This window comes from Leucopleurus acutus (genome assembly GCF_964270905.1).
Source record: "Leucopleurus acutus genome assembly, chromosome: 13".
Lineage (NCBI taxonomy): Eukaryota > Metazoa > Chordata > Mammalia > Artiodactyla > Delphinidae > Leucopleurus > Leucopleurus acutus.
This window is the reverse complement of record NC_139155.1, coordinates 86,143,058-86,170,453: the sequence shown is the minus strand read 5'-3', so window position 1 is coordinate 86,170,453 and position 27,396 is coordinate 86,143,058.

The window sequence follows — 27,396 nt, the reverse complement described above, 5'->3', positions numbered from 1 at the left end:
GGCATCCTAAGCAGTGACAGTTTTACTTCTTCCATGCCAATTTGGATGCCTTTTATTTCTTTTTCTTGTCTTATTGCTGTGGCCAGGACTTCTAATACTATGTTGAATAAAAGTGGTGAGAGTGGGCATCCTTGTCTTGTTCCTGATTTTAGAGAAAATGTTTTCAGTTTTTTACCATTGAGTATGATGTTGGCTGTGGGTTTGTCATATGTGGTTTTTATTATGTTGAGGTCTCTTCCCTCTATACCCACTTTGTTGAGAGTTTTTACCATAAATCGAGGTTGAATTTTGTCAAAAGCGTTTTCTGCATCTATTGAGATGATCATATGGTTTCTATTTTTCATTTTGGAGAAATTTTTCTTCTAAGGATGAACAAGTTCAAATTCAATAATCATTAATTAAATATAACTGAAAGCAATTACTAGATCTCAATTTATGCTAACCAGATTGCCAATAACTTTACAAAAATGTAAAAGTGCATTTCAAACCTTTTTGTTGGAAGTGCAAATTTCAGGAAAGAATTGGGACAATCTTTATACCTATAAGTGAGCATGCCTTTTAACCAAGTAATTTTGTTTCTTTGGAGATGTGTAAAGACATGGATGGAAAGCTTATTTGCAGTGCTTTCTTATAACCACGACAGTACAAAATTTTAAGCAACATAAATGTCTCAAAAAAGAGGTTTAGTTAAATATTATATTATTGACATACATACATATCAATTAAGAAAAATAAAGATCTATCTAAATATATCTAGATAAATAGATAGGTGGATAAACTGATAAGTAGATAGAAAGATGATAGATAATAGATTGATAGGTAGATAAATAGATAATAGGTAGGTAGATAGATAATAATAAGATAGATAGATGATAGATGGATGATAGGTAATAGACAGATGGATGATAAATATGATGGATGGGTAGATAGATAGATAGATAGATAGATGATAGATAGATATGGAAAATTATACCACCACCACAAACAACAGCATGGACTGTCAGGTTGTCTTCTAACCTGTGCCCCCATGGCACGACTGTCCCCCAGTGCATCCTCTGGCTGAATCACCCAGTCTAAGACCCTTTCCAGAAGCTGCACCCAGTAAGTCCACTTATATTCCTGTGGCCAGCTCTCAGCCCCAAACCTAGCTGTAATGGAGGCTGGGAAATGAAGTCTGTTAGCTCAGCACAGCTCCCTTCTCGCCAAATAACTTTAATCTCAGTTACAAAGGTGGAAAAGGAGAAGGGAAATTGTGGGAACAGCCAGCAGGCTCTGGCCACTCCTCTTTTCTCTGTTCTCCTGGACAATCAACGTTTTCTCCACTATAGAGACCACCCTTTGTTGTGATGTTCCAGGTTTCTGAGGAGTTGCATTTAAATTAATCATTTTGTTAATCAGATTAGGCTTTCCAGATACCCCAAAAGGCTTTAATGAATAAGGATATTCGGCCAACTATCTTCTAATTCAAATTCGCAAATTGAAATCCACAAGTACATTCCCCATAGCCCATTGTTTCTATGATGATTTTTAGTCACACTGCCATTATTAATTTTTTCCAGTCATAAAAGCCCATTTTGGATCACTTTGTTAATCTTTGTGGCACATTCTTCTGGTGCCCTCTTCTGAGTACATAGCAGATCGATTTCTCCATTTTCCCTACACTCACCGGAGGCCTATCATTAGTTCTCACCAATGGGATGTGAGCAGAGGTCATGTGTGACACCTTTGGGCTCAAGTAATTAAGAGCAGGTCTGACCTTTCCATATTCTCTCTCTCCCATCCATTGGCTGATTGTAAAAGAGGGTGAATCCTGGGCTTCCCTGGTGGCGCAGTGGTTGAGAGTCCGCCTGCCGATGCAGGGGACGCAGGTTCGTGCTCCGGTCCGGGAAGATCCCACATGCCGCGGAGCGGCTGGGCCTGTGAGCTGTGGCCGCTGAGCCTGCACGTCTGGAGCCTGTGCTCCGCAACGGGAGAGGCCGCAACGGTGAGAGGCCCGCATACCGCAAAAAAAAAAAAATCCCAAATTTGTAAAACTGGTCTTCATTCTCCTCTTCTCCACGTCTGCCTTTCCCCACCTTGCCTCTTTCAAAAGCCAGGGATGCCCAGACGTTTCTAGTTTTCTAAAAGAAGTTTTGCTTGAATACAGACCCAGAATCCTTCATTTCATTTTACTCTGTGTGGTCATACAGAACTGAAATTTGGGGATCAGTGAGTTAGCAGTGGGTTGCCTGTGCTGAGGTTATAAATATCTCCCACCTGGGTCCCCTATGAGACCTCCACGGAGGGTTCTCTTGATGCATGAAAAAAGCAATTCAGTTTTAATTGTTCTTAGAAATGGTTTTTCTGGTGTATCAGTTTAGAACAAGCTTGTTTATCAAAACCCACTGATCCAAATAATTCACAATCCAATTAAAATTACTTTTTGAAATAATAATGAGATTTTAAAAGAAGAGGTTTAGAATGTAAAACACCCATGGGACTGTGATATAAAGCTTATAAACAGTGCCTTTTACTTCATGGGCAGCATCTCTTGGGGTAGAACAAGCGTTTCTGGAGATTATCAGGCTGCTAGCTTATATTCTTTCTATTTCTTAGTTTGCCTGTTCAATTAAAATCTAAAAATCACTCTCGCTACGCCTTCCTTCCTTTTTTTCTCTTTTCTTCATCATTCCCTTCTTTCTTCAGTGTTTTCTCATGTTTTAAAAGCCAGAGAGACCAAGATAAACACATGGTCCTGACTTTCTGGAATCATGTAACTATTTTGCAGGTGACACACAAAAATGGATATGGCTTTAAAAAAGGAGGGTTTTTAGCTCAGGTCCTGGAACGTCTGTTGGCAATTTGGATTGCAGGCACAGCTGTATCCAGGGGCTAATGAGACATGGTTTCTCTTGTTCTACCTCCCAGCTCTTCCTTCTGCTGTGTTGGCTCCATTGTCACACAGACTCCTCCAACATGTGGTAACCTGGGCTGTATGCAGATCCAGAATGACCTCTCTCCAGGCTTATGTCCAGTGGAAAAGAAGCTATTTTTTCTTCGCTTTCACCAACACCCATCAAATTCTGGGTTTCACTCTGATTGCAGTATGGGTCCGGCCTTCCCGGGCTTAGCCCTTCTTAGGTCTTGAGGTGGTGGTGTCTGTCCATAGACTGGGTATTGGAATTAGTTGCAAATCATCTGGGAAGATGTGCTATCAATTAATCAGTGTTCATTACATGTGGGCCATTTAGAAAGATGGTACAGGAAGGGTAGTAAGAAATGGAGGGCTTCCCTGGTGGCGCAGTGGTTGAGAATCTGCCTGCTAATGCAGGGGACACGGGTTCGAGCCCTGGTCTGGGAGGATCCCACATGCCGCGGAGCAACTAGGCCTGTGAGCCACAACTACTGAGCCTGTGCGTCTGGAGCCTGCGCTCCGCAACAAAAGAGGCCGCGATAGTGAGAGGCCCACGCACCGCGATGAAGAGTGGCCCCCGCTTGCCACAACTAGAGAAAGCCCTCGCACAGAAACGAAGACCCAACACAGCAATAATAAATTAATTAATTAATAAACTCCTACCCCCAACATCTTCTTAAAAAAAAAAAAAAAGAAATGGAAACTGACCTTGAGTGTTAGATTCTGACAGGGTGGATGACCAAGGTCAACTTTTGCAGATCTGCAACTAATGAGGGCAGAGTTTTAGGGCGATGGGGTCGGGGAAATGAAAAGCTTAGGGAGCCTCACTCAGGACTCCCTAAAAGCTACGAAGACCTCAGCTTGAACAGTCAGAACGTCCTCACTTCCAGTTCTAAATAGAATGGAAGAATCAAGAAGCCATTCACCGAATGGCTCCCAGTCTGCTGTCTCCTGAGACGTGTATGCTTGTGTTCATTGCAGTTAATTGTAAATGCTTTCAGATTCATGCATCGGAGGGCTCACTGCCCCCAAGTTGCCCGTGCTGTCCTCTGTGGGGTTCCTAGGTCATGTGTTTATCTCTGACCCAATTATGGCGGTCACTAGGACCCTCCAAGGAGATTCTGGGCACGCGTCGTCTTCCCGTGGTTCACCGTAAAGCCTGAGTGGTGCCGTATTGGAGCAGGAATGGGGAGGAGAGCTGTTCTCTCTAAACCTACCCACAAGCCACAATCTGCAAAAGACGCAATGCATTCTGGGTGTCCAAAACAAAAAGATACCAAATGATGGTAGTAAAAGCATTCTAGATGTTATAAGGCAGGCAGGCGTGGCCTTTAGGATCAGGGTAAGAGGTAGCCAAGTCACTTTGCCATAAAGTGTTAGAGGGGCCTCCCAGATGGGGTGGGTTGAGGTGGGCCTGGATGGATGACTCAGGATGATCAAGTAGAGAGAAGTGAAGACCATTTGCGAGAAAGGGACTTCTCTCTCTCTCTCTTTTTTTTTTTTTTTTTTTTTTGGTTGCACTGTGTGGCATGCGGGATCTTAGTTCCCTGACCAGAAATAGAACCCATGCCCCCTGCAGTGGAAGCGCAGAGTCTTAACCACTGGACTGCCAGGGAAGTTCCTCTCTTTTTTTTTTTTTTTTTTTTGCGGTACGCGGGCCTCTCACTGATGTGACCCCTCCCGTTGCGGAGCACAGGCTCCGGACGCGCAGGCTCAGCGGCCATGACTCACGGGCCCAGCCGCTCTGCGGCATGTGGGATCCTCCCGGACCAGGACACGAACCCGTGTCCCCTGCATCGGCAGGCGGACTCTCAACCACTGCGCCACCAGGGAAGCCCCCTGTCTCTTTTTTTAATGTTTATTTTCCCCCTTCATTTCTGCCTTCTTTGGAGTTACGTGTTCAGTTTTTTTCCCCCCGTTTTTCCATTCACTTATAGGAAGTTTAAGAATTTATTTCTGGACTTCCCTAGTGGCACAGTGGTTAAGAATCCACCTGTCAATGCAGGGGACACGGGTTCAAGCCCTGGTCTGGGAAGATCCCACGTGCAGCGGAGCAACTAGCCCCGTGTGCCACAACTACTGAGCCTGTGCCCTAGAGCTCGCGAGCCACAACTACTGCAGCCCGCGCGCCTAGAGCCCATGCTCTGCAACAAGAGAAGCCACCACAATGAGAAGCCAGTGCTCCACGAAGAGTAGCCCCCGCTCGCTGCAACTAGAGAAAGCCCGCGCACAGCAACGAAGACCCAACGCAGCCAAAAATAAATTTATTAAAAGAAAAACATCAGCTTATTTCTATCCTTCAAATGGCAGCGATTTTACTTTGTTGTGTCTCGTTGTTCATACAGCTTATGAACATAACTTAGCATCCTTCCAAGAAGAGTCATTTCCTTCTCAGTGAGGGTCTTTTTGCTGTTGTTGTCTTCCGTTTTCTTCAATGCCGGAGACTTGTGGTTTGAAGAAGTTTTCTGCTTGTTAATTCACTCGTGCCCATTCTGCTTCTTGATCCCCCCAGCTGTGCCCAGGCCAGGCCCTGCCACAGGGCAGCACCGTCATTCAAGAAAGATTTCCGTGACACTACCACAAACTACTGGCTTCAGAAATACTTTCGAAAAGTCCTCTGTGTAGAAACTTCGTTTGAAACAAACAATTCAGTTTATGACTTTAAATCAACTGTGGAAAACAAGCCGTAGAAATATTCCTTTTAACAGCTACATTTTCTTGCAGTGCAGCAGAGAAAAATTTCACCACTTTGCCTGTCTTTACGTCTCATCATTCCTAGTGAAGAGATTTCTTTGAAGTTTTTGCTGCATTTGTATGCAGAATCAAGAACAGTTTTCTCGTTCCTAATATGGAATGATTCTTCATGACTGTATCATCAACTCTTTTGAGATCCACATGACTATTGGTCTTTGTGCAATTAATTTTCTATCTTGATATGAAACCATATTTTTTTAAGATAGTTTTGAAGGTGATTTTGTTGAAAAGAGTCCAGGTTATGAGCTCACACCCATGGATTGATGACTCTGTTTTCTGATTCACTTTTTCATCTTTGAGTCAACTGTGTTCTGACAGACCTTCAATTACCTTAGTGGAGATGCCACCTGAGAAGGGAAAGAGATTAAGAGAGACAGAGAAGTTCGTCTGACCCATACAGGGCTTTTCTGGGAGACTGTTCACGTTAAACCCTAATCAACAATAGGAAACATCTTTTATATGATCATGTACGTGAATAGAGCCTTCTTAGTTAAGCAGTGCACAACCTGTACAACTGTTTATGTACAGTTACAGCACCTCAATTTCAGACCCTTCCTCATCATGCTCTTATTATTCCCTCAGTGATAAGGTGCTTGGGCATTAAATTCATAAGCAGTTACTGAGAACCTGCTTGGCGGTCATCTCTGTGTTGGAACCTAGTGACACAGCCATGAATACAATATCGCCTCTGACTTTAAAGATTCCCAATCTGTTGGGAGAGGTGGACTAGTCAACAGAAATTTTCTATGAATTATGGTAACAGAATGGTTTATTGGGAGCTTGGACTAAGATACCCACCCAGAAGGGGTAGATAACAGATCCCCCGGTGAATTTTGAGACAGGCCACCATGTGGACGTCTCAAAGTCACTTACTGATGACCAGTGAGATGACTCTCCCTTGTTGGAAGTGGTAATGGGCCAGGATGGGGTGATGGAGGAGAGGTGGGGAAGGGTCATTTGGACAAAGCTGAACTGTGACCCTAACCCCAACCCCAGCCCTAACCTGGCCTGGTGAGAGCATCTTGACTAGGCCACTTGCAGAGCTGGAGGTGTATTCCCTGTGGGGAGGCGGGCATAGTGGACAGGGGTCCTACCCACTGAGAAAGCTAAAGCAGCCTTTGGTGGCAGCACAGACAGCTGTCCCTGGGGAAGCAGAGGACAGAGGGTGCCTCTCTCTGATGGGGGCTAAAGTTGTGCAAGTCCTGGGACCCATAATAGATCACACATAGGGGTAGGGATACTAGCCTGGGAATATTTCATACGAGACCCTGCCCAAGGGGGCAGCATGCCCAGGTGAGAGGAGCCCATTATTCTTCCTGGGACAGAGCTGAGCGGGGTTAGGTTGGAAGCGATCAGCAGATAAAAGGCCTTATCTGGTCCAGGGGGTACACGGCCATCTCCCACTGGACCGAAGGAGTAAGGGGCTGACTTCCCTGCCTCGCCTCTCTGAGTCATTCTGGTTAACAAGCTGGGCCAGGAAGGGTTTGCTTAGTGGGTCTGTGTTTTGTAGAGCCCCGGAGGGACCTGGTTTGTTGTTTATTTCTTTTTAGGGTCTCCATGAAATAAACTGGGTTTCTTCTTGGATTGCCTCACATTTGGCATTTGCTTTAGTTTCCAAACTGTGTCCCTCTGAAACCCCTTCTGTCCTTATATATTATATTTGGCCCCAAAAGAAAGATAAGATTAACGTATTTTCCCCTTAATCTTCATTAGGGGAGAAAGTGAAAATCCTGATTCCCTAAAGTCTTCACATTTTTGTTTGAATGATTTCAATTATGTAGGTGTTCTGAAAATAGCACCAAACATGTGAATGTCTAAATGACAATTTGATTCCCTGGTAGTCTCAAGCCTCTTCTTTCAGCTTGTCAGATTTCTTAGATTTTAGTGCCTACTCATCAGTATAAAGTAAAAAAAAATCAGTATAAAGAAGAAAAAGAAAAGAGGAACAGAAATAACAAAAATTCAAGCCATGAATAAAAAGGAAAAGAAGGAGGAAAAACAGAGCTAGCAAGGAAATAAACTCGGGTGCACTTATTAATTTTCTGCCTAGGCTTGCTAGAGTGTGTTCTCTGTACACTCCAGTCTGCTAAATGGACAGGCAAATCCGTGTCCAGCAAGCTACTCACGTGACTTTGCTCCCTGGAGGCTGCGGAACAGAGGCAAGGGGTAACTGCCTGTACAGATTGCATTTTCCACCTCAAGCTCAGTTGGCTGGATGAACTTCTGTGTCAAATAACAATTAATCCCAAAGTCTTCAACTGCTAACGCTGCACAATGATGAATGACCCCGTGTTAAGTAGCAAATATTTGCAAGGTCCGTAGAGATTCATCTTAACAGGGAAATAAGATCACATTTGAATATGGAAACTGTCCAGGGAATAAACTGTTCATTTTACTTGAACAATTCAAATGATTAATTCTCTTGGCATCTTTTAAAGATTTTATTTCACTGTTATTACCATATTAGTGTACTCAATCCATATAAATTTATACATTCCATAGAAGATGGTGGATTTGGGTATATTTCACAAGTTTAATACTACATTATTTCAATTCTTTACAGGATTATTGGCTTTCTATTGACAAGATTAAAAGCAAAACATCAAAGGCGATGTATATATTTCTCCCTTATTTCCTCCCACACTCCCCTGCCGTCCCTTTCTTACCAAACACTTAGGTATTTGGGTTTTTTCCATGAAAAAAGTAGAAGTAGATGAGAGAGGGTCTGAGGAACCCTGATTACCGTTTTTTATGACTAGTTGACCTTGTGTACTCTAAACCAGCTCTCACCTTTAATTTCTATTTCGGTATTTGAATTTTGGAAAGTCACACACTTTCTCACTCCATCTACTTCACCCTTTGAATACAGCCATGATCTGAAATTTATTTTCATAAGAGTCACCTTTTTCCCTCTACTTGACTTATTTTTGCAGTGACTGCTTTCTGCTTCCCTGGATAACATAGAAGCTAATGCAATCTCACACAGTTATGACTAATTGGTACCAATCTGGAGGATGAGGGTGAACGTGACATGAGCCACCCCCCAGAATGCAGTTAGCCATGTGTCTGTGATGTCAGGCACCTGGGGTTTTAAACATCCTCATCCTGGGATTGGTAATACATCGACCAATCATCCGAATACTGTGCTGACATCTGTACATTTCGTATGGATGTCTGGAGCATTACAGAGACAGATCTTAGTCCTACTCACATTTCTGGGTCAGGGTAGTTAGCAATGAATGTTTCAGGAAATTCAACGATATTTTACACATTGCAGCAGTGGGCTTCTGCCTACCTTATAGCTATGTGTAGTTTATCATTATAGAACTCTTTTCTGGATAGCAATGTTGGCACTTAGCTTACTTAGCCTGAAGGTCTGTCCCCAAGTTGCCATGCAGGAGTGGTTCTGCTTTTAAAAAGAAGTTTAGTGATTTTAATTCCTAAAGGGAATATGCCTGACTGCCATCTGTTTAATTAAGTTTCCAATTCTTCTTCAGTTATAAACCTATTCCTGGAAACAAGTCCTCAGTTCCTAGGATTTGTTTTCTATTTATACACTTTCTCTGAAATGCCATTATACCCTTTCAGTCGTCTGCAGCCCTGGGGCAGGGTGTGTGCGGGCTGCCTTCACATGCATGTTCCTCTGGTCTCAGCGTGCAGGTTTGTGCTTACAGAACAAACATGGGGTTGTGGAAGGGTCTTCCAACCCTCATCTCAATCTTCCCATCCTCGATGTGGTGAATCAGTGGACACGATGGTATATCAGAGCCACTGGCCAAGTTGGATGGGCAATAAAAAGTGTTCTAGGTAAAACAGCATGCCGTGATGACAAAAAGAACCAGACTGTTGTCGGATAATGACGAGAAATCTCCTGTTCCCAGTGACGTTAAAGCCGAGTGATTCTACCAGTGAACTTATTTACGAAACAGAAACACTCACAGACATAGAGGACAAACTTATGGTGACCAAAGGGGAAAGGGGTGATGGAGATAAATTAGGAGTTTGGGATTAGCAGATACACACTACTACATATAAAATAGATAAACAAGGTTGTACTGTAGAGCACAGGGAACTATATTCCATATCCTGTAATGAACCATCATGGAAAAGAATATGAAAAAGAATATGTATATATATGTATAACTGAATCACTTTGCTGTACACCAGAAACTAACACAACATTATAAATCAACTATACTTTAATAAAAAACTGAGTGATTCTATTATAACAGAAGTGAATGCCTTTAAATATTAATCATGTTTCATGGAGAGTCAACCGACTTAAAAGCATTCCACTTCCTTGCCGTCTTAATGGAGGGAGGATTTAAGCTAAATTCAGGTGCAGGACTGAGGGTCACCCCGTGGGCACTGGTTATTGCTGTGACCCATGCAGAAAACACTGACTGTCACTGGAGCCATTGGTCTAAGCCGGCTTGTTGCCTTATAAATGACCCAAAGGACGAGCTCTTTGGAATTTCACCTTTGATGTTCATGGTGTTGCTGCCATCCACTGTCTGCTGTCACTTCTCCCTGCTCCTCCTTGTTTTTTCCCCATATCAGGTCCTATACTGACTGTCTAATTTATAAACCACTTTTGCCTAGGAAACCACATGACCTCTATCTAGACTGTAAGCTCCCCAAGGAAGAATCTGTGTCCAACTTGTTCATCCAGCATCCAGTTAGTACAGCACCAGGGCATTTTTAATTAATCAATACATGTTTGTTGAATGAATAGCCCAATGCGTCCCAACTGTGTGTGAAGTAAGAATACACGGGTCTCAAGAATTCAAAGGCGCATCCTTTGTTCAAAGTTCAAGGGTTCAAGACACAAATTTCTTTTAAGAGGTTTTAAAAATGCTTCTTGATTTTTAACTCTTTCCGGGGGGCGGGGGATGTGATATTGCACACCATGGGTACCACAACTTTGCTGCACCCTTCTCCTTTCCACATCTCTTGGGAAATTATTTTTCCCTCTCCATCTATGCAATGCAATACACATCTTCTGCGTCAATATCCCCAGACAACAATTACATTTTCCTATGTGTGTTGTTTTGTATTCAGACTAGGGAAAAACCCTTACAGAAAAATAATCACCCAAGCTTCATGGTTTTTTTTTCCTCCACAAAACATGACCTTTGTAACCATTCTCATATTTTAAAGTTTCAAGTATTTTAGTGTCTTATTTGCTGCTAGTTACATCAATTCAAATTTCTCCAGATCAACGGAACCCTCTTGCTTTCTTGCCAGTAATTGTCTGAAAAATTTGAAACTGATAACAACATCAGAACCTGAGTTAAGACTTTCTTGTGTTCTCTTTCAGAATGTCCATTTTCAGCACAAATGTTTTCTGCTAAAAACAAGGCCCTAGAGATAATGGGAAAGTTGCACACTTGAAAATTGGCATGAAATCCAGCCAGTGTTGCTTTGACACATTGGGCTGAGAGTCTGCTGGGAAAAAAATGGACATTATTTTGCTGAATAGGTTCAGGTTCTGTACTAAAAGATATAAACCTGGAAAACGTTTATTTTTTCCAGAGCTGTTTTTTTTTTTTTTTTTTTTTGCGGTACGCGGGCCTCTCACTGTTGTGGCCTCTCCCGTTGCGGAGCACAGGCTCCGGACGCGCAGGCTCAGCGGCCATGGCTCACGGGCCCAGCCGTGATCCCAGCGGCATGTGGGATTTTCCCGGACCAGGGCACGAACCCATGTCGTCCGCATCGGCAGGCGGACTCTCAACCACTGTACCACCAGGGAAGCCCCAGAGCTGTTCTTTTAACCACAAATAGAGACACTTTTCAGCAAGTCCTTTCTTGGGGATGGGGCTGAGGAGCAAAATCCTGGAAGGGATAATGTTCAAAATTCGAGAAAGCCATAAATTAAGCCACTTAACATTGCTGCCAGTGGTTGATGCCAAACAAATGAAATCACACGAAAGGGTGGAAGAAAAATGGACAGTCAAGATATTCAATTATCTTAAAATTATGTGCCGTCATCAAACGAAAATATCTACCATGTGTCCCTAATTCACATTTTCAAATGTCATGGTTATCTTGTGAAGAGCATATTTACAAAAAAAATATCTCTATGTGTTGAAGGAATTATTTTGGGAAATGTATCTATTTAAAATGTACCACGGTTTCTTAAACCATCGATTGCCATTTCTTCATTGAAACATTACCATATTTTCTATCTTTAAATTATTGAAAATATTACTGCATCTTCAGAATGGGATTGTCCAGACTTGTCTAGACCCTGATATAGAACACAGCTGCTCACTGTGATATAATCTATGTGTGTAGACGATGTGGATGTCATGCTAGGAGAAGGTCACCATGAGGATGGGTGTATCCAGTTGCCAGCAACAACTTGACCAGTCAACAAGCAGGGTGGGCCCATGTTCATAGCAGCACTATGTACAAAAGCCAAGATATGGAAACAACCTAAATGTCCGCTGACAGATGAACGGATAAAGAAGATGTGGTACATATATACAATGGAATACTACTCAGCCATATAAAAGAAGGAAGTAATGCCATTTGCAGCAACATGGATGGACCTAGAGATTATCATACTCAGTGAAGTAAGTCAGACAAAGAAAGACAAATACCATATGACATCACTTATATGTGGAACCTAAAAAAAATGATGCAAATGAACTTATCTACTAAACAGACTCACAGACATAGACAGCAGACTTGTGGTTGCCAAGGGGGAGAGGGGTGGGGGAGGGGTGGATTGGAAGTTTGGGATTAGCAGATGCAAACTATTATGTATAGAATGGATAAACAAGGTCCTACTGTATATAGCATAGGGAAGTATACTCAACATCCTGTGATAAACCACAATGGGAAAGAATATGAAAAGGACTATATATGTATAACTGAGGCACTTTGCTGTACAGAAGAAATTAACACAACATTGTAAATCAACTATATTTCAATAAAATTTTTTAAAAAAGGAAGCAGCACAGTGGTCAGGGTTCTATTCTTCCCACTCAGCAGTGAGCTAAGGACACCTTCCCTCCAAGCACACCATGAAGCACAGCTGGGCAGCCCCTGTGTCCATCAGGCTCAGAGATGCCTGCTGAACCTTGATCCATAGACACAGGCAACCCTGGTCAGAGTCCACTGGTCCCTGTACCACATTCATTTATTGATTCCTGAAATATCTCTCACGCAGAAATCAACATATGTTGTGAATTCCATTTGCATTAGGAAGAAGACTTTGCCTATCTTGGAAATGTGGACCATTTCCAATGAATAGAGTATTGACCACAGAAGCTTTTCAGTGTAAAGTTTTAGACTGGTTGAGGCTGAACAGGTTGACAAGTGACTAGTGAGTATTGGTAACACTCTTATTGTTTTTTAAAGAATATTATTTCTAAGGTCTGAAGAATTAATTGGAAGTTGATCCAATGGCTTGTGAACATGAAATGTCTAAAAGTGTAGAGTTGTTTGATCTAGATTTTGCCATTTAAAGCATTTTCGGGCTGTTTCTCTATAGCTCTCAATGTCTCTAGAGAGAAACTATCCTAGCCATCACATCCCATCCTCCAAAGAGGAATATATTGGTTTTATGATCACATTTTTAATGAGGAAGAACTTGTTATATGGTCTCTGAGGCTTAAATGAGTTGTTTCCTTTGAGTCCACAAAATAGTCAAATATTTTTTAAGGTATTTTTCACATATTTTCAAGGAGGTTAAGTGCTCCAAGGGGGATAGCATACCTATGTGGTCTCTGTCAACATTGAACAGGTCCCTGGATTGCTACTTCCCATGCCTAGGCTCAATAAATAATTTCTTGGGTTAGAAAGAAAGAATGAAGTCAATACAGCCCTATTTATTCCAAAGCCACAGCAGTAATTCATGGTGCTAAAAATTCCCAGAGCTTTCAATTTACCTATCTGAACACCTGACATAAATTGCAATTTTTGACAAAAAATGTTACTCTGGGTCACATACCACCAACAGTCATAAAGCTGAAACTAACATCTTTTTGCTGAAATAAGCAATGGGAATTCTCCTTGTAGCTTCCTGTTACTCAGACATGTTTTAATTTTTTTCCTCTAAAAGTTGTTTTTATTTCCCCTGGAGTATTTTTATCTATTTATTTTTATAAATTTATTTATTTATTCATTTATTTAAGTTTTGGCTGCGTTGGGTCTTCGTTGCTGTGCACAGGCTTTCTCTAGTTGCGGCGAGCGGGGGCTACTTTTCGTTGCAGTGCGTGGGCTTCTCATTGCGGTGGCTTCTCTTGTTGCAGCGCATGGGCTCTAGGCGCGCGGGCTTCAGTAGTTGTGGCTCACGGGCTCAGTAGTTGTGGCTCGTGGGCTCTAGAACAGGCTCAGTAGCTGTGGCTCACGGGCTCAGTTGCTCTGCGGCATGTGGGATCTTCCCGGACCAGGGCTCGAACTCGTGTCCCCTGCATTGGCAGGAGGATTCTTAGCCACTGCACCACCAGGAAAGCCCCCTCCCCTAGAGTATTTTTAAAAGAGTGGTTGGCAATGGCCTGTCCTTGGAGAATACCTACCCTCCCCCCTTTATTTTTGATGGAAGAGTGTGTGTGTGTGTGTGTGTGTGTGTGTGTGTGTGTGTGTGTTTGCGTGTGTGAGTGGTCAGCAAATGTTGCCATTTTACAGAATCAAATACCTGTCACGTTTGAAGGAAACAGTAATTATGAATTATAGATCATTTGCAAGAAGCCATACAAAATTAGCTTCTGGGCCTGTTTCCAAAGTTGGAGTGAATTTATGACAAACTGGATATTGATGAACGGTTTCTAAAATCTGTTGAATTTGTCAGCCTAGCCTGTGAATGAGGATTTGTTAGGTCAAATAAATGAAATGCTAATGAAATAGATTGTTTCTTTATGAAAAATGAAAATGCATGAGATCTGGCCATTGTTAATTCTAGATTTGAAATCTCAACTTCATGGGTACTTTTTTTTTTTTCAAATTGTGAGAGATGTGTTTAAGCTCTCATGCCAAGAAGCCCACCAAACCCTGAAGTTAAAAGAGCTACGAAAAATGACAAACATCATATTCAGGATGGTGATGCACAGACAAAGCGTATTCAAGTGGCTGTATTTGTATCGTTTTATTTCTGAGTCACTATGGAAAGTCGCTACGTTATTCTGACACTTCTAATAGAATATTATAAAGGGATGCTTCAGGGTTCAACAAAGCAATGGGGACGCGAGAACCCCAACTTTCCAAAGAGAGATGCTAGACCATCTTTGTAAAGATGGCGCCTACAAATCTTGAGGGTGCACAAAGAGTGACAGTCCAGGAAGCCAAACATTAGAGGGGATTCGTCTGGAGAACATCCTCTGTTGTAACCCCTGCTCCTCCCTGCGCGACCAGCAGGGAGCAGCTGCCTTTCACCTTAAACTGGGAGTCAGATGGATTTTTGCCTCAATTTGCCCTCCCTCAAAATCAAACCTTGAAACAAGTATTCCAATACAAGTAATTTATGTGGGAGGTGTTCCCAGGAAACATCGGTGGAGAGAGGAGTGACTCAGGGGAGGGAAAGAAGACAAGCAGGGATGCTTTAATAATTTCTTTTTTAAAAACTGAGATAAAATCACCATTTCATAGGATTCACCTTTTGAAGTGGACCATTCCATGTGTTTAGTATATACCTAAGGTTGAAACCATCACCAGTATGTAATTCCAGAACATTTTCATCACCCCGCAAAAGGAACCTCACACCCATTAGCAGTCCCTCTCCTCTTCCTCACCCCCTATGGAAACCACTCGTCGGTTTTCTGTGTCTCTGGATTTGCCGATTGTGGTCATTTCATATGCATGTAATCACATAACATGTGGCCTTTTCTGACTGGCATCTTTCACGTAGCATCATGTTTTTAAGGTCCATTCATGTTATAATATGTATCACTATTTCATTCCTTTTTATGACTGTCTACAATTCCATTGCGGGGATACAAACCTTTGGTTTATTTTTCAGTTAATGGACATTTGGGTTGCTTCCACATTTTGACAATTATGAATAATTCTGCCATGAACATTTATGCACAAGTTTTAGTGGACATCCATTTTAAAATATCTTGGGTAATTACTTAGGGGTGGAATTTCTGGATAATAGGATAACTATGTTTAACTTTTTAAAAATTTAAATATAGTTTAAAAAACAAAAAATAAATATAGTTGATGTACAATATTGTGTGAGTCTCAGGTATACAGCAGTGATTCAGTTACATATATATTTTTTTCAGATTCTTTTCCATTATAATTTATTGCAAGATATTACATATAGTGTCCTGTGCTACACAGTAGGTCCTTGTTGCTTATCTCTTTTATGTACAGTAGTTTGTATGTAAACCAAAATCTGTGCTGCGTCTACCACCGAACTCTCCTACTGATCTCTGCACCCCACGAGGCTTTAATCATGATGGGCTTATGACAAAAACCCTAATGAAAGGGACAGCTTAAAACATGTCTCAAATGTCAACAAAAATAACTCCTTCCTCTGTAGGTACAAGTAGATGACACATCACCTGGGAGTAAAGGTGTACTTTTCTCTTCCACGTGGTACAGTTGAGGCACAAATCCCCAAACAGCTCACTGTTTTGGTGTCACTGTAAACACAAGGTTTCTGGAAGATTCAGCTTAGAGAAAAACCAGCCTTCACTGAAAATAGAGAGACATCGATAAAATCGCAAGTGGCTGTTTTAATATTCCATATAGTCCAACATTTCTCTCTAATCCCTTATAAAAATGTGTTGGAGGAGGGGACACCCAAAAGATACAGGAAAAGCCTGGTGTCTCTAGGCTATCTTAAAACCCACGTTAACATCTGAAAGTTCAACACTGGAGAATTTTTCCAATGTCCTCAACCTGATACCTGCCTTTCCACAGAGAGTGTATTTTATGATGGAACTACCTACAACACACAGTAACAGAGTCAGTTATGGACCAAAGTGAACTCAATTTATTAAAAATGTATTTAGAATACTGTTCAAAATTGACTTGCTCTAATCCAATGATGAAGTCCCTTAGAATAAAATTTTATTTACTTCTTTGTATTCTAATTAAAGAAAACCTGAATTCCCAGGGTATTAGTCTCTGTCTTCACAAAGTTATTGATTTGAGAATGGATTCCAACAAAGTACTAAAGGTAGAATTCAGTATCATTATTGGAAATTTTACTGAAAAAGAGTATCATCAATCATGTACCTAATATTTTCTCAACTATTATAATATATATATATATATATATATATATACACACATACATATCCAAATTAGGATCTGTATGGTCAAATATATGTTATTAACAATTTGGTTATGTATGGTCAAAATTTTATATATATATGCATGTATCTATATATATAATATGTAATATATATTATAATAGTTGAGAAAATACTCTTTTTCACTTTAGGGTTAAGTGTTAAGGGCCAAGTGTCAAGTCCAGACCTCTTTTCAGGAAAATTAGTGGTATTCTGGGTATCCCTTCCTGGTATTTAATTTAGCTGTTTACTTGACCCTATAGGCAGACATTCATTCCTGGGCTAGAAGTGTTTGCTGATTTTCCATAAAAGGCCATCAGAAGCATCTTTTAAAATAAAAAGGACCAGGAAACTTTCAATGTGAGTAATCAAATCTTATCAGAAGTCTCTGTATCAGTGTCTCACCCATGCCCCAGAAGGCCCAATTGAACATTCATGAACATCTGTCCAAGAAGGTTTAGAGATTTGTTTGCAGGCAACATGAGGGATTTTCTCCCACTAGGCTCTGTGTGTCTCCATACAAGACCAAACACCTGGGCAGGTGCCAAGCCCAGCCATTCTAGAAATCTTCCTCTCGCTCGCTTAAAAACAATAGTAATGATCCAACCTATAGCAGACATACCGTCTAATTCAGAGCCTGGGCTGCCAGGATGACACAGGGTGTATATTAGTACAGAGAGGCAGTAGGTGTGTTTTTCAGCTTTATGTTTGCAGAAAGGAAACCCACTTTTATTCTCACCTATGAGAGTAAAGAAAGGGTGTGCCACACCCCAACTTGATTGGAACCAAATGTGTATGGAAAGTATAGTCCCTATTCATGAGCAAAGCAAGGGCATCACGGTAGGGAAAGTTGTCCGTGGACAGAGAAAAAATAAGTAACCTTGGTTCTCTCTACTTTTATTTTATCACATATGGCCCTTGGCCAAACTCTTCTGACATCTAAGTATCCATTCTCTAATTGCAAGGGGTGGGCAGTGATGCTGTCTGTGCCGGAATCATTATGGGGAGGAATGAGAGGAAAACGTTTATTACCTGTAATACTGGTGGACTCTGAGATCTTCACTTGTTACTCAGGAATTTAAAGCTCTTTTCAGCCCTGACGGATTGTCTCACCACCCTCTACATTAAATCGTTTGCTTGTTAGAGTGATATAAGGGCTCTCACAGGAAATTCGCCTTTGTTAGCTTTTAAAACTCTTCTCTTGTCCTGTCACCACCTTATCAAACGCCCTAGTTGGAAAATCTAACTTCCAGGTCTGGTGTTTAACTCAACAGGTACCATTTTTGTTTTTTTTAAACATTAAAAAAAAAATCAAAGTATAGTTAATTTACAATGTTGTGTTACTTTCAGGTGTACAGCAAAGTGATTCATTTATATATATCACTTTCATATTCTTTTCCATTATAGGTTATTAGTGTACAAGATATTGAATATAATTCCCTGTGTTCTACAGTAGGTCCTTTTATCTCTCTTTTTTTTCTTTTATCTCTTTTATATATAGTTGTGTGTATCTGTTCATCCCAAACTCCTAATTTATCCCTCCCTCCCCACTATCCACTTTGGTAACCCTAAGTTTGATTTCTATGTCTGTGAGTGACTTTCGGTTTTGTAAGTAAGTTCACTGGTATCATTGTTTTAGATTCCACATATAAGTGATATCGTATGATTATTTGTCTTTCTCTGTGTGACGTACTTCACTTAGTATGATCATCTTTAGGTCCATCCATGTTGCTGCAAATGGCATCATCAACGTGTATCTTTCTGATTGCCAGATTCTACAGCTTTCAAACAGTGATGAAGATACTTTACCTCGTGTGTAGACTGGTGATCATTTCATACTTATCTGAGGCTCTGGAAACATTAAGCATTCTTTAAGAAATGTTCATGTGAGAGCACGTTCTCTTTTGCTGCTTATCTCTTAAGGATTGTCATTAACTAAATGCTTCAGTAAGATGCACCTTCACATCCTGTTACAGCTGGTGGATGGAGAGGAGATGATGAAAGTGAAAGATATGTCCTCTCCTTTTAAAGCTATGACCCAGAAGATGTGTGCATTGCTTTCCATATCCAGAGGACCAGAATTTCATCACATGACTACATATAGCTGCAAGGGAGGTGGGTGAATGCAGTGTTTGTTCTGCACAGCCAGCTAAAATTGGGGATATCGTTAGTGAAAAAGAGAAGACCAAGGATGTGTGTATGATGGAGTGGCAACAAGCAGGCTACCACAACAATACATCAGCGTTGAGAGCATAGATGATTGCTGGGTAAATACATGCTGAATGAGATAAATTATTATTATTAATATTATTTTATTATTATCCGACACTGGCAGACAATCTCTGGTGTTAAACAAACCAGGAACATTTTTCAAGCCACCCATTAGGACTGCTTACATCTACTATATATCTGTGGATTTCACTGCACAAGAAGTTATTTTCTACATACTGAGAAAGCTACTATTTTCTATTTTCCGATGGTTAGCAGAAATGAAAGATAGTTTTCCAGCTCATGATTAATAGAAAGTAGGAAAATTGAATGTGAGTTAATAGGATACAAATTTCAAAGTAAGCCGTAGCCTCATTATTTTTTATACACTTTCAACACCACTGCTCTGTCACTGAGGAAGTGATAGGATTTCGGGAATGAGCTGAGTTCTACTGATTCTCATGATTAGAAATGCTTTCCTCAAACTGCAAAATTGCAAGAACGCATAAAGCTAAACATGGAAGATGATGCATAACAGAACAAATGGACCAGATGTGTGCTTCCTGGACTTATATTTAGAAATAAGACTCTTGTATCAATTCTCCCATCTTCAAAAGAGACCCCTCTCCCCACCAAATAAAAAATTCCATGTTCTGTCATTGTTTGTATGCTCGTACACACTAGTCCTTTTCTCCTTTGAGCATAAGTGCAAAATTTAATTTGTGTGCCAAATTTAAATCTATTTCTATAAATTTAAGTAATATCACTGGAGTGAAAAACATATTTTAAAAGAGGACTTAACATCATTTAAACGCAGAAATAAATTATTATTTAGGAATTTTAGAATTTATTATATTTTTAGTATATTAATTAATTTATTATATTATATATGTAATATATATTATATATAATTGTTACATAATTAATTTAGGAATTATAGGAATTTTCTGACAAACATGTGACCCTATTTAAAATAAGAAAACAGAGTAATTGATTTGCTTAATCTAACTTACTTTGTAGTTTATCAGATTAATATTTTCCATAGGCTACTTGTTTCCTTTTTTAAAAAATATGTATTTATTTTTATTTTGGCTGCACTGGGTCTTAGTTGCTGCATGCAGGCTCTTTAGTTGCAGACTCTTAGCTGTGGCATGTGGGATCTAGTTCCCTGACCAGGGATCGAATGCTGGCCCCCTGCATTAGGGGCACCCAGTCTTACCCACGGGGCCACCAGGGAAGTCACTACTTGTTTCTTAAAAGAAAGACAATCAAATAATTTTCAGCTTAGGGTTGGGTTGTCAAGGTTACCTTTCCGATGAGTTACCTAGGAACATGATTTTCTTCTATGAACAGCTGTGCAATTACATTGATAATATTACAGTCAGGGTTATTAACTTGTGTAGAAACACATCATTAACTTCTCAAAACATGCAGCCTTTGGCAAATATCAGGTAGAACGGCAGTCTCTCAGCTGTATGAATGCCATCGTAGCATTCCTTTCTTTTTTTTAGTATTTTATTTATTTTTTTAAAAATTTACTTTATTGAAGTTTTGTTGATTTACAATGTTGTATTAATTTCTACGGTACCACCAAGTGATTCAGTTGTACCTATACATACACATTCTTTTTCATATTCTTTTTTCATTGTGGTTTATCACAGGATATTGAATATAGTTCCCTGTGCTGTACAGTAGGACCTTGTTGTTTATCCATTTTATATAATATATAATAGTTTGCATCTGCTCATGCTAAACTCCCAATCCTTCCCTCCCTCATCCGCCTCCCCCTTGGCAAGTACAGCTCTGTTCTCTACGTCTGTGAGTTTGTTTCTGTTTCATAGATAAGTTCCTTTGTGTCCTATTTTAGATTCCACATAGAAGTGATATCACGTGAGAGTTGTCTTTCTCTGTCTGACTTCACTTAGTGTGATCATCTCCAGGTCCATCCGTGTTGCTGCAGATGTGAATGCCATCATAGTATTCTAAACGGGAGTTGAGAAGTAGTAGGAGGAAGGCTCTTGTTCAGCCCTCCCTTGGGCCCGAGAGTCACCAGTCAATCACAGCACTCTCTGAGATCACACCTGCTCTCAGAAGCCCTCTCATCACCTAGCCTTAGGACGAGTTGACCAGAATGTGCCCAGGAACTTGTCCCGACTGCCCGTCCTAGATGATTCCGCTCAGGATGCCTGCTCTGCCTGTATGCTTCTTGGTGTGAAAGACGTAACATCTCCTAGATCGTTAGGACACTTAGTGAGAAAAGCATTGATGACAGAGTTCCTTTAACGGAAATCCTTTCTTGAATACAACAGTCACATATATCACCTTTGGAGAAGAAAGTATTCATTGCTTGTAATCCCACCACTAACCTGCTGTTGCCATCTTGGTGTCCTGGCTTCCGGTGGTACGTGGTGGGTGAGGGATGATTACCGTGCTCGCTTCGGTGAGGACGGGCTGTGTTATGAATCTCACGTTTCCTTGGGAGAGGTCAACTGTGAGTAAGTAAGTAAAGAAATAAACCAGATGGTTTCAGAGAATAATACACATGGGAAAACAGTAACATGGGATCATGTGATGGAAAGCGGCTGAAACAATGGGGCTGCTCTTATGTGGGGTTCTCAGGGAAGGCCTCTCTGAGGAGGGCATTGGAGCAGAGATCTGAAGGATGTGAAAGTCAGATGTGCTAAATTCAGGGGAAGAGCATTTGGGCACAGCGAATAGCAAATGCAAGAGCCTTGAGTCAGCCACGGCCTGATATGTTTTAGAAAGATGAAGTAGCCTGTTTTCCTGGCCCCAGAAGATGGTCAGGTTAGACAGGAGAGGTTGGCTAGGGTTGATACTTTCAAAGTGTATTGCGAAGCTGTTGATGGTTTCCCAGCAAGAGAGTGAAGTTAAGACACTTTGCAATTTACAGAGATCCCTGTGACCCCTGTGTGGAGAATGGTTTGATGGGACCAGAGTGGACTGTGTGTGATAGAACAGGGGGAGGCTACTGCACTAGTCCAAGCATAAGAAAATAAGAGCAAAGAGTAGATGGAGAGAGCAGGACCTTTTACTGGTTCAAATGATAAGACTTGCTGCTGCATTGGATGTGAGGGATGCAGGACTCAAGAATGACCCACAGGCAGACAGGAAAGTGGCACAACAAAACTAGAGGGACCTTAGGACATGCTGTGGGTGTATAGAGGAAGGAGCATGGAAGATTCCGTGCCAGGGAATTCCAGCAGTGTTTCCCAAAACTTCATGCTGTGAATTAGGCTGAAAAGATGACCAACAGAGACACTGATACACCCATCACAGCACTGATATTCACATTTTAGCCACAGATGGTACTGGTCAGTGTAGGAAGCAAAACTGGGATTTGAAGTAGAATCCCTGAGTGAGAGAAAGGAAGAGCCCTGACCTCTTGGCCACAGTGTCTTATCAGCTCCTTGTTGTAGGCTGCCCTGTCCATCTCTCTTCTCTTTGGGCTCCACAGTCTTTTTATCCTGCTAGGGCCTGGAGGAAAGCCTGTGGGCACGTACCAGCTGAGAGCCTGCTCTGGGGTCCTGGCAAAGATGGTGGGATGGCACTCAAGGATGTCATTCATCTCAGAGGAGGGACCCCAGAGCAGAAGAGGAGGGCAGGTTCCAAGTACACACCTACAGCCCCCAAGGAGGAGATGAGCGAGCTGTGACAATAGGGAGGAGTGGGGACTGTGGCATCAGAAAAGCAAATCCCCATCTGACTGTGGCCGCTGCCCGCAGCTCAGGATTATCCTGGGAACGTGAGCCCAGAGTACCAGATTTTCCTTCTTTTTAAGAGAGGCCAAACACAGTGTGGTTTTCCAACGTTGGCTAATAACTGTCTAAGTTAATACTCATAATGGAATGGAAAACACATGTCACTGGATGACTGAGGACCCCTGAACAGTCTTTTTTTTCTCAGGTAATGTCATGATCACTCGGGGACCATATGGCCTGGTGGGCGGAGGGCAGCTCCAGTGTACAGCCACCGTCCTGCCGTGGTTACTCAGTGTGGCCCTTTCATTTTCACAAATGTCCCAGTTTGGATGATGAAGCATTTGGTCATCCTAATTATAAAGTTCTTCCTGAGTCTACCTTCCTCAGTGGGTTTAGCATCATTTGACGAAAGAGCCTTTTCAGAAATGGGGTTTTAGTCTGTTCGAGCTGCTATAACAAAACACCATCAAGTGGGTAGCTTCTAAACAACAGATATTTGTTTCTCATAATTCTGGAGGCTGGAAGTCCAAGATCGAGATGCCCAGAGGTTCCGTGTCTGGTGAGAGCCCGTTTCCTGGTTGATAGATGCCATCTTCTCGCTGTGTTCTCAGTGGGGAAGGGGGCAGGGGAGCTCTCCGGGGTTTCTTCTATAAGTTCACTGAGTCCCATAAGGCGTGGACTATGCTGTCACTTGCTGGAGGTGGGATTGCAATCAAGGAAGTCTTGCAGGTGGGGTTGGAGACTAACAGTGGGGGGGAGCGGCGTTAGCGCTGGGGGCTGTTGTATTTGTGCCAGGGTTGGTGTTATCCTTAAAGATGCAATGGCTTAGCCAGGCCACTGGGAGCATCTGCTGAGAAAGCGGTGATGATGGTGGTGGTAATAGTGTGGGTAGTAGCGTGGGGTCATGCTTCTGCCTTGAAAATGGAAGCTACGCCAATCCGTACCACTCGCATTGGGGAGAGGAAGATGCTCGTTCCTGCTGTCTACAGAAGTGTAGACGAAGCGGCTGCTTCTGTTCAACTCATGCCATGACTTTTACCAACAGCAACTCAGGCCCTTCAGTATCTCTGCAAGAGGATGAGTAATAAAGTTACCAGACAATGGAAGATCTCCTTACCTTTTGTAACCTTTTAGTCAGTGACATCTACCCATCTAAAATTTCCAGGGAATTCCCTGATGGTCCAGTGGTTAGGACTCGGTGCTTTCACTGCCCGGGGTCCCAGGTTCAATCCCTGGTGAGGGAACTAAAATCCCACAAGCTGTGCGGGGCGGCCAAAAAAAATTTTTTTTTTCCCGTGAAATTTTGCATTTCTTACCATCTGCCTCCATCCTGCACTCTTTAGAAATTTCATCTTGGTTTTTGAAGAAGAAGAATTTCGATTATAAGAAAACTCAGGGCCTGGCAGAAGAAAGAGTCACACAGTTCCACAATGAAGAATCATAATCTGTCCTTGTTCATAATTTTCCACAAGTGATCTATTTATATATGTGTTTTTTTTTCTTTCGAAAAAGGACACAGTTTTGTTATTTTGCTTGTTGGGTTTTCCAGTAGACCGTGCTTACATTTCTGATGAAAACTTTCCAGGATGGAGGCAAAGAAGCACACGGACGTGGAAAAAAACAAACAGCATAACTACTTGTATATTAGCAATTTGTTAAAAAGCTGTCAGCCAGGCAGAAAAAGGGAAAAAAACAGGGAAAAGTGAATGGATATAAATTGCAGCCACCTGCTTTCTCATTTCCAGAGCGTTTGTGAAATACAGATCAATTTCTTAGATGCAGTGTTGTTGGAGCTTTGCTGTTTAAGCCCCCAGTGCTCACCTCTAACCTGACCCAGAATGGCAAGCGGCCGCCTGTAAGTGGTCAGCTTTTAGGGCCAAAAGGCATCTGGCTGAGATCATTTAAAAATAGCATCACATTGCCCAGACGTAGAGAAGCCAGACAGTGCATTGTATTAATGGGTTACTGATTTCAGTCCTGGGGACATATTTATAAGATGTCGATTTGGCCTGTGACTAATTACAGAACTGAGCTGAGTTAAAGATGCGTAAAGCTGCAGAGAGTCATGCCTTTTCAAGCTGCTTCCAGAGATGTGGTTGAGCTCACACAGAAGAGGCAGAGTCGGTCTGTAAAATATGCATTTGTCACATCGACTCCAGCCCAGGACCCATCAGTAGGAAAAGTGAGAAACCACATCTGATTATTTTGTATTTGTGGTATTATTCTTGAAATGCTATTTGTACACACCCTTATTTTAGTCACCGAAGGCACCCTGTGGTTACAACACACATTTTATATATTTTATATCTATCCACATATCAGTGAAAAGATTACCGGCATATAAACATCTTTTCCCCCAGATGGTCGGAATTTAATGATTTTCATTATCTTTTCTAATCTGTGTTTAATGTTATTTTAAAAATAAATGTGTATTTATGTATTAACTATTTTTTAAGTAAGATAAAAATATTTTTCAAAGGAAGGATAGAGGTCACTAATTTGCAGAAGGGAAGTTGGAGGCCTGCCTCTGTGGATGTTCACATCTAATGTCTCCCCTGGAACTGAGGCTCATGGGCAAACGATGCTTGCCATGACCGTGATTCATTCAGGTCAATTTCCACCACCCTTACCTGGGCTTATGCTTCCCGTGACCTCATTTAAAAAAAAAAACTCCCTTATGGGCTTCCCTGGTGGCGCAGTGGTTAAGAATCCACCTGCCAATGCAGGGGACACGGGTTCGAGTCCTGGTCCAGGAAGATCCCACATGCCGCAGAGCAACTAAGCCCGTGCACCACAACTACTGAGCCTGTGCTCTAGAGCCGGCGAGCCACAACTACTGAGTCTGCGTGCCACAACTACAGAAGCCCGTGTGCCTAGAGCCCGTGCTCCGCAACAAGAGAAGCCACTGCAATGAGATGCCCGCGCACCACAACGAAGAGTAGCCCCCGCTCGCCGCAACTAGAGAAAGCCCGCGTACGGCAACGAAGACCCAACACAGCCCAAAATAAATAAAAATAAAATAAATAAATTTATTTTTTTTTAAAATCCCTTAAAAGTTGCAGATACATGAATCAGACTTCACAACTGTCGCAGAAAGGTCTGAATGAGTGTGATGATTATTTCCTGATGTCTCTCATCAGTGATTTCGCTATCCCTGTAACCACAATAAACTCATCAAGGCCCGATTCCACATCCCATCTGAGTCATCCAGGAAAAATGAATGTGATCCTTCAGAATTAGGACCACCACAATGCATGAATTTTGCATATTATTTGTCAGGATATATTTGACTTAATTGCCAAGTTTATCATCATGGTTGTGTTTCCACTTCACAATGAACCACCCTGAACTCCTTACATGACTGTGCTCTATGATTTGTCGTGGAATGATCAGAATTAATCTGGAAAACTCAACTGATAATGTAATTACAAATCATATCTGTTTGTTTGAATATAAAATAAAATTTCCCCCTCTGCCTAAAAGTGTTTCATAGTTTCTTGGTTTGCTCAGGAAATCATGAAAGAATTTTATTTGTCCACACTTCAAAATCAAACTTTATTTTAAAAATATTTTTATCATTTCACTCCCCAAAATCTGACTGCTGCTATAGACTGAATGTCCATATTCACGTGTTGAAGCCCTATTCCTCAAGGTGATGGTTTTGGGAGGTGGGGCCTTTGGAAGGTGATTAGGTCATGAGGGTGGAGCCCTCAGAAATGGGATTAATGCCCTTATAAAAGAGACCCCAGAGAGCTCCCTCACGCCTTCCACCAAGTAAGGACACAGAGGGAAGGCAGCTTTCTATGAACCAGGAAGCAGGTTGTCACCAAACACCAAACCTGTGGGCATATTCATCTCAGACTTTCGGCCCCCAGGAGTGTGAAAAATAAGGCACCCAGTCTGTGGTATTCTATTATAACGGCACAAGGGGGCTAAGACAGATGCTAATGGATTGATGTAGCTTTGGGGATCACATTTAATTGGAACTAAGAGCTCAGTTTTTTTTTAGATGAGACATGGCCAGAAAGGGAACTTCTATGAAAATGCAGGCTTAAATTAAGAAAGCAGTTCATTACCACCTGTATTGTTTTTCTCCTTGAGGGCAAAGAATGACCACAGGCAATGTTTTATCTTAATTGGTGATCATGAATAGCCCTTTTGATAGTTAACACCCCTAAACGTCTTTCTTCATCACCTCCCCATCCATCTGGAAACGAAATTGTGTTTAAAGTTATTCAAAGCTACTATCCACCTGTGGCCAACACCCAGAAGCCATTCTTACCTTCTCCCAGTTTACCAAACCCGATCAAATAAATTTTGATATGCTACATTTCATTGTCATTCAGTTCAAAACACTAATGTCTGGTTTGAGTTCGTCTTTAAAATTGTGTTAATTCCCAAATATCTGGGAATTTTTCATAGATCTGGTATTGATTTCTAATTTAGTTCCATTTTGGTCAGGGAATATAAATCATATTATTTTAAAGCTTTAAAATTACTTGAATCTTTGATTAGGATCCAGAATATGATCTATATCCATAAATCCATGAGTACTTGAGAAGACGTTTTCCAC